This window comes from Bos indicus, chromosome X (genome assembly GCF_029378745.1).
Source record: "Bos indicus isolate NIAB-ARS_2022 breed Sahiwal x Tharparkar chromosome X, NIAB-ARS_B.indTharparkar_mat_pri_1.0, whole genome shotgun sequence".
Classification (NCBI taxonomy): domain Eukaryota; kingdom Metazoa; phylum Chordata; class Mammalia; order Artiodactyla; family Bovidae; genus Bos; species Bos indicus.
In genome coordinates this window covers 29,020,751-29,038,557 of record NC_091789.1, presented here as the reverse complement: position 1 = coordinate 29,038,557, position 17,807 = coordinate 29,020,751, and positions in this window count along the sequence as shown.

Genomic DNA, 17,807 nt, shown 5'->3' with positions numbered 1-17,807 from the left:
TCAAGTAACAGTATACCACCACTGTTTACCCATGATATTAGATGTTCATCTAAGATATTATTCTTATAGCTATATAGTTTGTAAATGTAGGTCATAGCTTAGCTCTATAATCTAGCTGAAACTGCATAAAGCTTTGATTGTCTAATTTATATGCTATGAATATAATCTCTTAGAGATTTGTGTTTTAGTTAATTAAACCTAACATATTTTCCCCAAATAATTCTTTCTGAATAGTATGTAACTTATATATGTTTTGCCTGTCATCATTCTTAGCACTGAAGTACAAAAGACCTTGAAACAGATACCTTCTTACAGATAACTTTTTAAGTAGGTAAAATTTTTCTACCCAAATAATTAGACAGAAAGCATGTACAAAACAAGCATTCCTGGCTGCTCTGTAACTCTTTATCTGGAGAAAAACAAAAATTCAAGTATGTAAGATTCACTTTTAATAAAATTATCTATTGTCATTTCAAAGTTTGCAAAGAAGGAATTTCTCATTCATCACTGTCCATACTATTCACTTATATTTGTAAACATAAACAACATGATTAGAGAAATCACAAGTGTATGAATAAGAGACTAAAAGGGGTTGATTCTGAAATATTCACAATAATTTTAAATATATTTATCTTGTACACTTTGGGATAATTTGTTCAGAAGCAGAGAATATTTTCAGTGCTCAAGGTTCAAATACAACATTTCTTTTGTCAATACTTTAATTAATGGGTACAGTAATATATTTGAGATAAAAATTCAATATCATGAATTCAAAAAATATTTGCTATTTTTTCTTAATATTCAAAGTTGCTATTATAAATACTAACTGCCACTGCTGAGTTTTCAAAATTTGCTGGCATATAGAGTGCAGCACTTTCACAGCATTAACTTTTAGGATTTGAAATAGCTCAACTTGAATTCCATTATCTCCAATAGCTTTGTTCGTAGTTGTGTTTCCTAAGGCCCACATGACTTAGCATTCCAGCATGTTTGAGTCTAGGAAGGTGATCAAACTCATTGTGGTTATCTGGGTCATGAAGACCATTTTTTTTGGTTCTTTTTTACAAGAGCAGGAAATTTTTTTTTTTTTTTTTTAGGTAGACATTTATATCTTTCAACAGTGTTTTAAATTTTTAAAAAAAAATCTTGCATAGTTTTGCTAACAGTATGTCTAGATAGTTTATATATATATAATATATTTTATTTATATAATAAATAAATATATTTATTTATATAAAATATTTATATATATATTATATACATATATATATATATATATATATATATATATATAAACTATCTAGACATACTCTTAGCAAAACTATGCAAGAAATTTGTATGCAGGTCAGGAAGCAACAGTTAGAAATGGACATGGAACAACAGACTGGTTCCAAATAGGAAAAGGATTTCGTCAAGGCTGTATATTGTGACCCTGTTTATTTAACTTATATGCTGAGTACATCATGAGAAATGCTGGACTGCAGGAAACACAAACTGGAATCAAGATTGCCAGGAGAAATATCAATTACCCCAGATATGCAGATGACACCACCCTTATGGCAGAAAGTGAAGAGGAACTAAAAAGCCTCTTGATGAAAGTGAAAGTGGAGAGTGAAAAAGTTGACTTAAAGCTCAACATCCAGAAAACGAAGATCATGGCATCCGGTCCCATCACTTCATGGGAAATAGATGGGGAAACAGTGGAAACAATGTCAGACTTTATTTTTCTGGGCTCCAAAATCACTACAGATGGTGACTGCAGCCATGAAATTAAAAGACGCTTACTCCTTGGAAGGAAAGTTATGACCAACCTAGAAAGCATATTCAAAAGCAGAAACATTACTTTGCCAACAAAGGTTCGTCTAGTCAAGGCTATGGTTTTTCCTGTGGTCATGTATGGATGTGAGAGTTGGACTGTGAAGAAGGCTGAGCGCTGAAGAATTGATGCTTTTGAACTGTGGTGTTGGAGAAGACTCTTGAGAGTCCCTTGGACTGCAAGGAGATCCAACCAGTCCATTCTGAAGGAGATCAGCCCTGGGATTTCTTTGGAGGGAATGATGCTAAAGCTGAAACTCCAGTACTTTGGCCACCTCATGCGAATAGTTGACTCATTGGAAAAGACTCTGATGCTGGGAGGGATTGGGGGCAGGAGGAGAAGGGGATGACAGAGGATAAGATGGCTGGATGGCATCACTGACTCGATGGACGTGAGTCTGAGTGAACTCTGGGAGTTGGTGATGGACAGGGAGGCCTGGCGTGCTGTGATTCATGGGGTTGCGAAGAGTCGGACATGACTGAGGGACTGATCTGATCTGATCTGATCTTCTACCTCACTAATCCTATCTTCTGCCTATATTCTACTATTTGTTCCCTCCAGAGTGTTTTTGATCTCATTTATTGCATTATTCATTATATATTGACTCTTTTAATTCTTCTAGGTCCTTGTTAAACTTTTCTTGCATCTTCTCAATTCCTGTCTCCAGGCTATTTATCTGTAATTTCATTTTGTTTTCAAGATTTTGAATCAATTTCACTATCATTATTCAGAATTCTTTATCAGGTAGATTCCCTATCTCTTCCTCTTTTGTTTGGTTTGCTGGGCATTTATCCTGTTCCTTTACCTGCTGGGTATTCCTCTGTCTCTTCATCTTGTTGATATTGCTGTGTTTGGGGTGGCCTTTCTGTATTCTAGCAGTTTGTGGAGTTTCCTCACTGTGGGTGGGATTGTATGGATGGCTTGTCAAGGTTCCTGGTTAGGGAAGCTTGTGTCAGTGTTCTGGTGTTTGGAGCTAGATTTATTCTCTCTGGAGTTCAATGAAGTGTCCAGTAATGAGTTATGAGTTGTCAATGGGTTTGGAGTGACTTTGGGCAGCTTGTATATTGAATCTTAGGGCTGTGTTCCTATGTTGCTGGAGAATTTGCATTGTATGTCTTGCTCTGGAACTTGTTGGCCCTTGGGTGGTGCTTGGTTTCAGTGTAGGTATGGAGGCGTTTGATGAGCTCCTGTTGATTAATGTCCCCTGGAGTCAGGAGTTCTCTGGTGTTCTCAAGAGTTGGACTTAAGCCTCCTGCTTTTGGTTTTCAGTCTTATTTTTACAGTAGCCTCAAGACTTCTCCATCTATACAGCACCATTGATAAAACATCTAGATTAAAGATGAAAAGGTTCTCCACAGTGAGGGACACCCAGAGAGGTTCACAGAGTTACATGGAGAAGAGAAGAGGGAGGAGGGAGATAGAGGTGACCTGAAAAAGATGAGGTGGAATCAGAAGAGGAGAGAGCAACTAGCCAGTAATCACTTCCTTATGTGTGCTCCACATTCTGGACCACTCAGAGATGTTCACAGAGTTATACAGGGAAGAGAAGAGGGAGGAAGGAGACAAAAGTGGCCAGGAGGATAAATGGTGAAATCAAAAGGAGAGGGACAGATCCAGCCAGTAATCAGTTCCCTAAGTGTTCTCCACCATCCAGAACACACAACGAGATTCACAGAGTTGGGTAGAGAAGAGAAGGGGTATGGAGGAGATAGAAGCGACCTGGTGGAGAAAAAGGAGAGTCCAAAGGGGGAGAGAGCAGTCAAGCCAGTAATCTTGCTCCCAAGTAAAAATGGGTACTGAAGATTGGGTTCTTAAAGGTACAAAATTGATAACAAATACCAAAAAGCAAAGATTAAAAATCTAGAGTAGAGGTTGGATTTTCAAAAATACAATATTAAAGAAAAGAATAAAACAAAACAAAGTCACAAAAATTATAAAAATATATGTATATGAAGTTGCTTTAAAAATTAGGGTCTTTTTTTACAAAGTAATAGAAGTTATAAAGATGAAAATTAAAGGAATAATAGAGGACTTAAAAAAAATAAAAAAAGAATGATCATGAAAATATATCTAGGACTTTCTCCGGTGTTGTGGGTATTGTGGGGTCCATTCATTTTCGGATAGTTCCTTGATCTGGTCTATATTTCTCAAGATCTATAGGCCTCTTCCTATGTAGTCAGTACTAAATACAGGGTTTTAATCTATTGCACCAGTCACTTCCAAGGAGGTTCCCTCTGTTTTAGCTTCTTCTCTTTGCTTGTCTCTTCAGTGTCTAATTACCACCCTGACACAAGGGGGCGGTGGTGGACACTTTTTTAAGCTCACTTGTTCAGTCGTCCTGTGGCGAGGGAGCGACGCTGCAAACAAGTAACACTGGCACGTGCTCACAGTGTCTTGGCCACACTGGGTTTGGCCTCGCTCATGGCATGTGTGCTTTCCCTGTCTAAACTTCTTAGGCTCTAGGTTGCTCTGCTGGAAACGGTCTGAGGTCAGCCCTGGGTTGCATACACTTCCCAGGTCTAAGCCGCTCACGTTCAGGTACTCAGGTAGTCCTCAGAAGCGCAGACTCGGTTGGACCTTTGTTTTGTGCCCTTCCCAGGTTCGAGCAGCTCAGGTGATCAGGTGTTTGGTGAGTGCTGTACCTGTGACTTATCCCCTCCCCTGTCCCTGCCACTCGGTTTTCTGGGTGTACAACTGACGCACCTTCTCAGGCAGATGTTGACTGTCCAGAATCCCAAGAAGTCTTAGTTAGCAACAAAGGCTGCTGGCAGTTTGGTAGATAATGCCTCTCTGGGGCCGCGATTGCCCCCTTTCGGCTCTGGCTGCTTGTCACTGGAGGGGGATTGTCTGCAGCCAGCTGGTTCTGCTCAGTCCTTTGTTCTGTGTGTGGGCCTGGTGGTGTCTTCAGTTAGGGCTTTTCGCGTGGTAGCTATCCCACAGTCTGGTTTGCTAGCCCAAGTTGGTTCCCTCAGATTGCCCTTGGGGCATTCAGGCCTGGTCCTTACTCTAAGCAATGCAGCCCATGCCTCCCTGCCCAGCCCCCGCTTGCTAGTGGTGGATGCAGGTGCCTGCGCTGCTTCTCCGCTGGGGAGTTTCTTCTCCGTTGGACAGGTAATCTGTGGGTTTTATTTATTTATTTATTTTCCTTTCTGGTTATGTTGCCCTCTGTGGTTCCAAGGCTTGCCACAGACCCAACAGTGAGAGTGTTTCCTGGTGTTTGGAAATTTCTCTCTTTTTGAAGACTCCCTTCCCTGGACGGAGCTCCATCCCTACCTTTTTTGTCTCTCTTTTTTTTTTTTATATTTTTTCCTACCTCCTTTTGAAGACAATGGGCTGCTTTTCAGGGTGCCTGATATCCTCTGCCAGCATTCAAAAGCTGGTTTGTGGAATTTACTCAGAGTTCAAATGTTCTTTTGATGAATTTGTGGGGGAGAAAGTGGTCTCCCTGTCCTATTCCTCTGCCATCTTAGGACCGACTCTGAAGATCTTTTTTATATAGTTCTTCTGTGTATTCTTGCCAACTCTTCTTAATATTTTCTGCTTCCTTTAGGCCCATACCATTTCTGTCATTTATTGTGCCCATCTTTGCATGAAAAGTTCCCTTTATATCTCTAATTTTCTTGAAGAGATCTCTAGTCTTTCCCATTCTGTTGTTTTCCTCTATTTCTTTGCATTGATCACTGAGGAAGGCTTTCTTATTTCTCCTTGCTATTCTTTCAAACTCTGCATTCATATGGGTAAATCTTTCCTTTTTTCCTTTGACTTTCATTTCTCTTCTTTTCCCAACTATTGTGAGGCCTCTTCAGACAACCATATTGCCTTTTCGCATTTTTGGGGGGAGGGGATACTCTTGATCACTGCCTCCTATACAGTGTCATGAACTTCCATCCATAGTTCTTCAGGCACTCTGTCTACAATATATAATCCCTGGAATATATTTGTCACTTCCACTGTATAATTTTAAGTGATTTGATTTAGTTCATACCTGAATGGTATAGTGGTTTTCCCTATTTCTTCAATTTAGGTCTGAATTTTGCAATAAGGAGTTCATGATCCGAGCCACAGTCAGGTCCTGGTCTTGTTTTTGCTGACTGTATAGAATTTATCCATCTTTGGCTGCAAAGAATATAATCAGTCTGATTCCACTATTGACCATCTGGTGATGTCCATGTGTAGAGTCGTTTCTTGTGTTGTTGGAAGAGGGTGTTTGCTATGACCAGTGCATTCTCCTGGTAAAACTCTGTTAGCCTTTGCCCTGCTTCATTTTGTACTTCAAGGCCAAACTTGTGTTACTCCAGGTATCTGTTGACTTCCTACTTTTGCATTCCAGTCCCTATGATGAAAAGGATATTTTCTTTTGGTGTTAATTTTAGAAGGGCTTGTAGATCATCAAATAACTGTTCAACTTCAGCTTCTTCAGCATTAGTGGTGTGGCAGAGACTTGGATTACTGTGATATCAAGACCATCCCCATGGAAAAGAAATGCAAAAAGGAAAAATGGCTGTCGGGGGTGGCCTTACAAATAGCTGTGAAAAGAAGAGAAGTGAAAAGCAAAGGAGAAAAGGAAAGATATAAGCATTTGAATGCAGAATTCCAAAGAATAGCAAGAAGAGATAAGAAAGCCTTCCTCAGCAATCAATGCAAAGAAATAGAGGAAAACAACAGAATGGGAAAGACTAGATATCTCTTTAAGAAAATTAGAGATACCAAGGGGATATTTCATGCAAAGATGGGCTCGATAAAGGACAGAAATGGTATGGACCTAACAGAAGCAGAAGACATTAAGAAGAGGTGGCAAGAATACACAGAAGAACTGTACAAAAAAGATCTTCAAGACTCAGATAATCACGATGGTGTGATCACTGACCTAGAGCCAGACATCCTGGAATGTGAAGTCAAGTGGGCCTTAGGAAGCATCACTACGAACAAAGCTAGTGGAGGTGATGGAATCCCAGTTGAGCTATTTCAAATCCTGAAAGATGATGCTGTGAAACTGCTACACTCAATATGCCAGCAAATTTGGAAAACTCAGCAGTGGCCACAGGACTGGAAAACGTCCGTTTTCATTCCAATCCTAAAGAAAGGCAATGCGAAAGAATGCTCAAACTACCGCACAATTACACTCATCTCACACACTAATAAAGTAATGCTCAAAATTCTCTGAGCCAGGCTTCAGCAATACGTGAACCGTGAAATTCCTGATGTTCAAGCTGGTTTTAGAAAAGGCAGAGGAACCAGAGATCAAATTGCCAACATCCGCTGGATCATGGGAAAAGCAAGAGAGTTCCAGAAAAACATCTATTTCTGCTTTATTGACTATGCCAAAGCCTTTGACTGTGTGGATTCCAATAAACTGTGGAAAATTCTTCAAGAGATGGGAATACCAGACCACCTGACCTGCCTCTTGAGAAATCTGTATGCAGGTCAGGAAGCAACAGTTAGAACTGGACATGGAACAACAGACTGTTTCCAAATAGGAAAAGGAGTACGTCAAGGCTGTATATTGTCCCCCTGCTTATTTAACTTATATGCAGAGTACATCATGAGAAAGGCCGGGCTGGAAGAAGCACAAGCTGGAATCAAGATTGGTGGGAGAAATATCAAAAACCTAAGATATGCAGATGACACCACCCTTATGGCAGAAAGTGAAGAGGAACTCAAAAGCCTCTTGATGAAAGTGAAAGTGGAGAGTGAAAAGGTTGGCTTAAAGCTCAACACTCAGAAAACGAAGATCATGGCATCTGGTCCCATCACTTCATGGGAAATAGATGGGGAAACATTGGAAACAGTGGCAGACTTTATTTTTTTGGGCTCCAAAATCACTGCAGATGGTGACTGCAGCCATGAAATTAAAAGACGCTTACTCCTTGGAAGGAAAGTTATGAACAACCTAGATAGCATATTCAAAGCAGAGAGATTACTTTGCCAACAAAGGTCTGTCTAGTCAAGGCTATGGTTTTTTCAGTGGTCATGTATGGATGTGAGAGTTGGACTGTGAAGAAGGCTGAGCGCTGAAGAATTGATGCTTTTGAACTGTGGTGTTGGAGAAGACTCTTGAGAGTCCCTTGGACTGCAAGGAGATCCAACCAGTCCATTCTGAAGGAGATCAGCCCTGGGATTTCTTTGGAGGGAATGATGCTGAAGCTGAAACTCCAGTATTTGGCCACCTCATGCAAATTGTTGACTCATTGGAAAAGATTCTGATGCTGGGAGGGATTGGGGGCAGGAGGAGAAGGGGACGACAGAGGATGAGATGGCTGGATGGCATCACTGACTCAATGGGTGTGAGTCTGTGTGAACTCCGGGAGTTGGTGATGGACAGGGAGGCCTGGCATTCTGCGATTCATGGGGTCGCGAAGAGTGGGACATGACTGAGTGAACTGAACTGAACTGAATGGTTCACCTTGGAAACAAACAGATATTTCTGTCATTTTTGAGATTGCACCCAAGTACTGCATTTCAGACTCTTTTCTTGACTATTAGAGCTACTCCATTTCTTCTAAGGGATTCTTGCCCATAGTAGTAGATATAATGGTCATCTGAGTTAAATTCACCCATTCCAGTCCATTTTAGTTCACTGATTCCTAGAATGTTGACATTCACTCTTGCCTTCTCCTGTTTGACCACTTCCAATTTGCCTTGATTCATGGACCTAACAGTCCAGGTTCCTATGCAATATTGTTCTTTGCAGCATCAGACTACTTACATCAAAAGTCCATCCACAACTGGGTGTTGTTTTCACTTTGGCTCCATCTCTTTATTCTTTCTGAATTTATTTCTCCACTCTTCACTAGTATCACATTGGGCACCTACTGACCTGGGGAGTCCGTCTTTCAGTATCATATCTTTTTGCCTTTTCAAACTTTTCATGGGTTCCCAAGACAAGAGTACTGAAGTGGTTGGCCATTCCCTTCTCCAGTGGACCACGTTTTGTCAAAACTCTCCACCATGATCCATCCATCTTGGGTGGTCTTCATGGCATGGTTCATAGTTTCATTGAGTTAGACAAGGCTCTGGTCCATGTGATCAGTTTGGTTCATTTTCTGATTATGGTTTTCATTCTGTCTGCCCTCTGATGAATAAGGATAAGAGGCTTATGGAAGCTTCCTGATGGGAGAGACTGACTCTGGGGGAAACTGTGTCTTATTCTGAGTAATTTGAATACAGTATATTTCTAATAAATATTTTCTTAATTAAGTGTTTTTTGGAATGAAATACATTTATAATTTTATGCCAAAATTAATGCATTTTAGCTTTTTATTTTACTTTTTTATTGTTATCTTTTTCCTTTAATTATGGAACTTCCAGTTCTTCAAAGGACCAAAATATTTACAAGTTTCCAGTTGTAATTCAACAGTTAGCTTTTTTGTACATAATGAAACATATCTATCCTTTCAAACTTCATGTTGATTTGCATTATGAAAAAACAAGCCCTGTCTTACCATAATTGCTAAAGTATCTGATAATTCTAGGTAGTTTATGAACCTATTTTCAGAGTTGGCATTTTTATTGATTATTGTTATTATTTTTAATAACAGGTTACTTTTGGGGCACACATGATGTTTTGATATACACACATTTCAAAAAACTATTGCATCTCAGAGTTTGAAGAAATCTTACAGGTCAACTAACCAAACTTAAAATTTAAATTTTAAAAATAATCCCTATTCAAAACATATATGATCCAGACCACCACTAGCAAAACATAAAATGAAGGACATTTTCCAATAGTAGTCATAGTAGGAAAAAATTCATTTTTTAAAGTTTAGCTAAAAACCAAACAACCATTTCAGTGATGCTTAGTAATAAGAGAACTCTCTATATGCCAAACATTGTTCTAAGTGGTTACATGTATGAACTCATGTAATTTATGATGTAGATATTGTTATTACTTCCACTTTATAGATGATGTAACTGAGGTGCAGAGGGGTGAAGTAAATCTGCTCAAGGTCACACAGCTAGTTAATGGCAGAGCTAGGTTTCAGATTCAGGTAGACTGACTCTACAGCTCATGAATTCAAGGGCTATGCCTCCTTTCCTCTTTAATCTGAAAATCATCAGAATCAGAATGTTTGTTCAGGGATGGAATTTGGCCCTTCTATTTCAATTTCCATCCTTTCTCTAGGTTTGATGGACTTGTGCATTATACTATGAAGTCCACAGAGCTTTGCAGCCAACATTATTCTAATTGACAAGAAAAAAAAAAAAAAAAAACAGTATCTGCATTCTATACTGTGTTGGAACTTTTGTCTTTTGAAGAATGTATTTATTCTTACTATTGGAAATACAGAGCTTCAGCTGCTAGTGAAAGCAACCTCAGTCATTCTGCTATACTCAATTTGTAAAAAGAATACCATCATTTCTTCAGTTAGCTGGATTTCTTTCCATAATGATATGCTGCATTGATTGGCTCTGAGAATATTTACAACCATCCTCATTTTAATAGGACAATTAATACTCCTGATGTTTCAACAAACAGCATTAATCGTTTTAGTCCTGACATATTGACAAATGATTTGATATGTGAAAAAGAAAAATATAATTAAAGACAACCAAATTACATCTTTCAGAGGCTCATAGGAGAAAACAATGTTAACATAATTTAAAGTTTCAGAGGATTAACAACTATGCTGGTGAGAATGTATCAAACAAAACAATCCAGTCATAAGTTAGCAGATGATACTTGCAATAAAACAAGATGCTCCAGTTAAGAAGATTATACCATCCAAGAACAAAGCATCAACCCTAAATTTGTGAAATTAAAGGCATAATTCTGAAGCTTTACTTATCACATTAGTTTGGTTTATGAAGGTTATAGCTTAGTTTGATGGGGAGACCCTTGGCGAAGATTTTATAGGCTAAGAGTCTTCAACAAATGATTGCACTGTGTACTATGACTGTGATGAAAAAAACTTTAGAATTGATTTATATTAATACCATAAATAGGAATAGATGAAAGAAATGGTAGATACTGATATAATTTTATGACAAAAGCACATTTAAAATTTTAGCACAAAATATAAAATAATTCAGCCCGTACATAAAAGAATGTACACATTCTTTACCAATTAAGATATTGATTTTAATAGAAAGTAAAGCCTTACACATCCCATGAACGTGTTGTGCAAAATAACACTTATTCCAGTTCTGTGGCTAGTGATCAGAACAGGTTTGAAAATCATCATTTGGAATTTTCTTAGAAGTCAGCGGAAAGCCTCTAGAGAAATGTATCTAAGTAATCATTACACCTGTTTTAGACAAAAATATTTGTCAATCTCACACCTATTAATTTCACATTTCTTTTTAGTTTTAAAAAATCTTATCCACCTGCCAATGATGAGAGTAATACAAAAATGGTGACTTGTATGTGGAAGATGCTAAATTAATATTTCATGAACAAATGAATAAGTGATACAGAGGCTCCAAGATATCCCCAAGAATGCAGCTTTATGAATTATTTCAGCAGTAGCTTCATCACTGAAATAAGGTTATGTTCTGCCATGTGAACTCCTTAGAAAGGGATGACACTTATTTGGATGGACGAATTCAAATCTTCACATTATAAAATCAATCACCTTATTTTTAAGTCAAACTTCATATATCCAGAGTTTAACTTTTATTCTGAGATTTTTCACAAATTTCATTTATTCAAATGTATTTTATATTCCATAATGCAAACCAGATGCTATCCACTGCTCTATAAATAATGCATAAGAAACAGGAATAGATTTAATAACATTAAGTCAGTCTATCAGTGAAGAAATATTTAACACCAGTTCTGTTCCAGTACATCTGAAAAACATGAGCAAGTCTTTATATTCTTTGCCCTCTCTTTATGATAGTTACCCCATTAGCAAGCTACCATTGTAAAAATAATACCATGAGATCCACAAGCAGATTTTTCTATGCAGATAACCAAGGAAAAAAAATAGCAAAATTCACAAACTAATGGACTGACTTGTGTAAAATGGCCAGGAACTTTTAGTGGTCTACCTAATGTAAGATAACAATTTTGAATTTTTCCAATTTTCAACCAATTATTTGGGTGCAATACACATGCAGTCAGGGCAAAACAAAACAGAACAAACAGAATGGAACCCTGGAATTCTGCCAGTCCCAGGAGCATAGTATAATGAAAAGATGACTGTTCTAGGAGTTCCAACTACTAGGACATCCTGAAGCTAAACTTTATTTCTTAGTCAGTTATTGTTGCCATGGTTCCTTTTCCAAAGTACCCAGGAATCTGGGGGAGCATAAGTGAAGTAAACAGACTCATCCTTTTTCTTGCTGCCAATTCAGGGATTATAGTATAAGCAACTTTTACTTTGTGTTTACAGTGTAAGCTTGCCCCTGATCTTAAAGCTTTGGGATAGAAAGGGAGTCTGTTGGAAGGGAAAGTTAAAGTCAGTCAGTTGAGTCTGACTCTTGACTCTTTATGACCCCATGGATTGTACAGTCCTTGGAATTTTCCAGGCCAGAATACTGGAGTGGGTAGCCTTTCCCTTCTCCAGGGGGTCGTCTCAACCCAGGGATCGAACTTAGGTCTCCTGCATTACAGGCAGATTCTTTACCAGCTGAGCCACAAGGGAAGCCCATGGAGTCTGTGGTCCTACAGGTAATTTTGAAAAGAGATTTTAACCAGCTAATGAATGGTACATTGCTTTCTATTTCCTTCTGTCTGATTATCCTTTAATATGGGCTTCACTAGTGGCTCAGACTGTACAGAATCTGCCTGCAATGCAGGAAACCCAGATTTGATTCCTGGGTTGGGAAGATCCCCTGGAGAAGGGAACGGCTACCCAGTCCAGTATTTTGCCTGGAGAATTCCATGGACAGAGGATCCTGGTCAGCTATAGTCCATGCAGACACACAGAGTTGGACATGACTGAGCAATTAACACTCACTCACATATCCTTTAATATTCAGATTTGTACTTGCAATCAGAAAAATGCATTTCTTGATGCTAGAGTCATAATGAAATCAGAATTCTTGAGGACAGATGCACTGTAAAATAGTCACAATGTATGTAGTATCTTTGGTCCAAGGAGGCTGATAATATGCCTGTGAATAATTTATGTTTTATCCTGAGAAGGCAATAGGCATTATAATTTCCTACAATTTAGAATAAATAGAAAATCATGAAAACAGTGACCTGTCCAAAGTTCACTAACAAACACATGGAACTGAAACTGGAATGTATTTTGTCCTAACCCAGAATTTCTCTGAAGACTTAGTAGAACTGAATTAAAAATACAAAATGACTGGGACTTGCCTGGTGGATCAGTGACTAAGATTCCAGGCTCCCAATACAGGGGAACTGGGTACAAGCCCTGGTCAGGGAATATCCAACATGCCCCAACTAAGAGTCTGCATTCTGCAACAAAGTTCAAAGATCTTATGTGCCACAATTAAGCCCAAGATTCATGGGGTCGCAAACAGTCGGACACAACTGAGCGACTGATCTGATCTGATCTGATAATGAGTGATGTTGAGCATCTTTTCATGTGTTTGTTAGCCATCTGTATGTCTTTGGAGAAATGCCTGTTTAGTTCTTTGGACCCTTTTTTGATTGGGTCGTTTGTATTTCTGGAATTGAGCTTCAGAAGTTGCTTGTATATTTTTGACATTAGTCCTTTGTCAGTTGCTTAATTTGCTATTATTTTCTCCCATTCTGAAGGCTGTCTTTTCAACTTGCTTATAGTTTCCTTTGTTGTGCAGAAGCTTTTGATTTTAATTAGGTCCCATTTGTTTATTTTTGCTTTTATTTCCAGTATTCTGGGAGATGGGTCATAGAGAATCCTGCTGTGATTTATGTCGGAGAGTGTTTTGGTTATGTTCTCCTCTAGCAGTTTTATAGTTTTTGGTCTTACATTTATATCTTTAATCCATTTTGAGTTTATTTTTATGTGTGGTGTTAGAAAGCATTCTAGTTTCATTCTTTTATAAGTGGCTGTCCAGTTTTCCCAGCACCACTTGTTAAAGAGATTGTCTTTTCTCCACTGTATATTCTCGCCTCTTTTGTCAAAGATAAGGTGACCATAGGTGTGTGGATTTATCTCTGGGCTTTCTATTTTGTTCCATTGATCTATATTTCTGTCTTTGTGCCAGTACCATACTGTCTTGATGACTGTGGCTTTGTCGTTGAGCCTGAAGTCAGGCAGGTTGATGCCTCCAGTTCCATTCTTCTTTCTCAAGATTGCTTTGGTATTCGAGGCTTTTCATATTTCCATACAAATTGTGAAATTATTTGTTCTAGCTCTGTGAAAAATACCATTGGTAGCTTGACAGGGATTGCATTGAATCTATAGATTGCTTTGGGTAATATACTCATTTTCACTATACTGATTCTTCTGATCCATGAACATGGTATATTTCTCCATCTATTAGTGTCCTCTTTGACTTCTTTCACCAGTGTTTTATAGTTTTCTATATATAGGTCTTTAGTTTCTTTAGGTAGATATATTCCTAAGTATTTTTTTTTTTCATTGCAATGGTGAAAGGGATTGTTTCCTTAACTTGTCTTTCTATTTTCTCATTATTAGTGTATAGGAATTCAAGGGATTTCTGTGTGTTCATTTTATATCCTGCAACTTTACTATATTCATTGATTAGTTCTAGTAATTTTTTGGTGGAATCTTTAGGGTTTTCTATGTAGAGGATCCTGTCATCTGCAAACAGTGAGAGTTTTCCTTCTTCTTTTCCAATTTGTATTCCTTTTATTTATTTTTTTGCTCTGATTGGGCAAAACTTCCAAAACTATGTTGAATAGTAATGGTGAGACTGGGCACCTTGTCTTGTTCCTGACTTTAGGGTAAATGCTTTCAATTTTTCACCATTGAGGATAATGTTTGCTGTGGGTTGGTCATATATAGCTTTTATTATGTTGAGGAATGTTCCTTCTCCTGATTTCTGGGGAGTTTTTATCATAATGGATGTTGAATCCCACTACTGTGCATATACACTGAGGAAACCAGAATGGAAAGAGACACATGTACCCCAATGTTCATCGCAGCACTGTTTATAATTGCCAGGACATGGAAGCAACCTAGATGTCCATCAGCAGATGAATGGATAAGAAAGCTGTGGTACATATACACAAAGGAGTATTACTCAGCCAGAGGTGGATGAAACTGGAGCCTATTATACAGAGTGAAGTAAGCCAGAAAGAAAAACATCAATACAGTATACTAACACATATATATGGAATTTAGAAAGATGGTAACGACAAACCTGTATGCAAGACAGCAAAAGAGACACACATGTATATAACAGTCTATTGGATTCTGTGGAAGAGGGAGGGGGGATAATTTGGTAGAATGGCATTAAAACATGTATAATATCGTATAAGAAATGAATCGCCAGTCTAGGTTCAATGCAGAATACAGGAAGCTTGGGGCTGGTGCACTGGGATGACCCAGAGGGATGGTATGGGGAGGGAGATGGGAGGGAGGTTCAGGATAGGGAACATGTGTACACCCGTGGTGGCAAGACTAATACAATATTGTAAAGTAAAATAATAATAATATTTTTTTTAAAAAAGAGACACAAATGTATAGAACAGTCTTTTGGACTCTGTGGGAGAGGAAGAGGGTGGGTTGATTTAGGAGAATGGCATTGAAACATGTATAATGTCATATATGAAGTGAATCGCCAGTCCAGGTTCAATGCATGATACAGGATGCTTGGGACTGGTGCCCTGGGATGACCCAGAGGGATGGTATGGGGAGGGAGGTGGGAGGGGGGTTCAGGATGGGGAACACATGTATAACTGTGGCAGATTCATGTTAATGTATGGCAAAACCAATAAAATATTGTAAAGTAATTAACCTCCAATTAAAATAAATAAATAAATAAAATGCATAGGATGCAAAAAAAAAGTCATTTGTTTTTTATATCACCCTTTCGTGCTCTTATTCAACATATCCTCATTTTAAAACAATGGGGCTCAGATTTATGAAAAACTTGTTTGCAATCATATAGCATGAGTCTTCAAATCCATAAGGGTTAGAAGTAGCATTATTCTTTTATATAAAATTCATGACTTCTATTCACCTTAGCTTGCATTTTCTTTTTTTTTTTAACCCAAGTCACAATGAGTGTTTTTCTAAAATGGTGTGTTCTTCATGAAGAGAAGCAACAAGAGTGAAGAGAATCCTCTGAAGATAAACTTGTGGGTCAGAAAAGTGATCTTTTTATGTATATCTGTACATGCTGCTAAGTCGCTTTCGTCATGTCCAACTCTGTGTGACCCCATAGATGGCAGCCCACCAGGCTCCCCTGTCCCTGGGATTCTCCAGGCAAGAACACTGGAGTGGGTTGCCATTTCCTTCTCCAATGCATGAAAGTAAAAAGTGAAATTGAAATCACTCAGTCATGTCTGACTCTTAGTGACCTCATGGACTGCAGCCCACCAGGTTCCTCTGTCCATGGGATTTTCCAGGCAAGAGTACTGGAGTGGGGTGCCATTGCCTTCTCCAAATCTGTACATATACAATACCATTTGACTTAAAATATCATCAAAGTTAACTATAAGATAAATAATACAAACTGGGCTTAAAGTTTGGTCCCTTAAGACGATATCATATATTCCTTAATACCTGTTAAGGATAAATCCCTACTATGTAATGATACCTTGAGTTATTATTCCGTGCTCTGCTGTGATTCTAGGATCTTTACCCACAGATTTATGGCTTCCGCCTTCTCTCTTTTTTTTCAGACTAAACTGAAATTGGCCAAAAGCTACCCCAGAAGATCAAGTATCAGACACAATCATAAATAGTATGCCATGTTTGTAGGCTGAAAATGGGAGAAATCAATTGAATGGCTTATGTTTACCAAAAAAAAAAAAAAAAAAAAAGATCTAGCCTTTGTATTTAGGCTTTTCCTCATGTGGTACTACATATTTGCAATCACCTAAATTTCATTTGTGGGGCATTACCATTTTTCAATTGTTCCTCCAGGTATTCTTCTTAACCAAGAAATGCAAATACGGTTTTTGCTTGAAACCCCTGCTGATGGAAAGGAAATCTGCACTGCTATTAAGATTATTATGAGCTATCTCCAGCACTGGACTAAAGTCATTGCATAGAAACTATTTCATAAACCATTCTGTCTCCATAAGGAGAGTGTGACAAGAATTAGATATGATTTCTTCATTTCAATACAATTACTTCTTTATGCAAATAAATGGTCAGGGTGACAAAGTAACAAGGAATAGTGAAGGGTTTCCCAACTTTATACTTGAAATCCATGGCAAGGTCACACCAGCTAATGTGGACAATCAAATTTGACTGTTTCAACAACAAGAGCTTCCCTGATAACTCAATTGGTAAAGAATCTGCCTACAATGCAGGAGACCCTGGTTCAATTCCTGGATCAGAAAGATCTGCTGGAGACAGGATAGGTTACCCACTCGAGTATTCTTGGGCTTCCGCTGTGGCTTAGCTGGTAAAGAATCCACCCACAATGCAGGATCCCTGCCTGGTTTGGGAAGATCTCCTGGAGAAGGGAAAGGCTACCAACTCCAGGATTCTGGCCTGGAGAATTCCGAGGACTATATAGTCCATGGGATAGCAAAAAATTGGACATGACTGAGCGGCTTTCACTTTCAGTTTCAGACCTTGAGGCCTAGGAATCTGTTAGCTTCCTCTATAACAGCAAGCATTTCAGTAAGTGCTACAGCAGGACATTAAAGTGTGAAAATGTTAAATGGTGATAATATATACAGAACTGGAATCAAAGCAGTGACCTATATGTAGACATAAGGTCCCTCTGTCCATATCATCCTGGTAGCTGCTTTAGATAATTAATTTTCTGCAGGCAAGGCATGATAGTGCTTACACTTCCTTTGAAAGGACAGCACAGGGTGGGGAGGGGGGGCAGTGTTCCTAAGATGGTAGAGGAAGAGGATGGGGAGACCACTTTCTCCCCCACAAATTTATTGAAAGATCATTTAAACGTTGAGAAAATTCCACAAAACAAGTTCTGAACA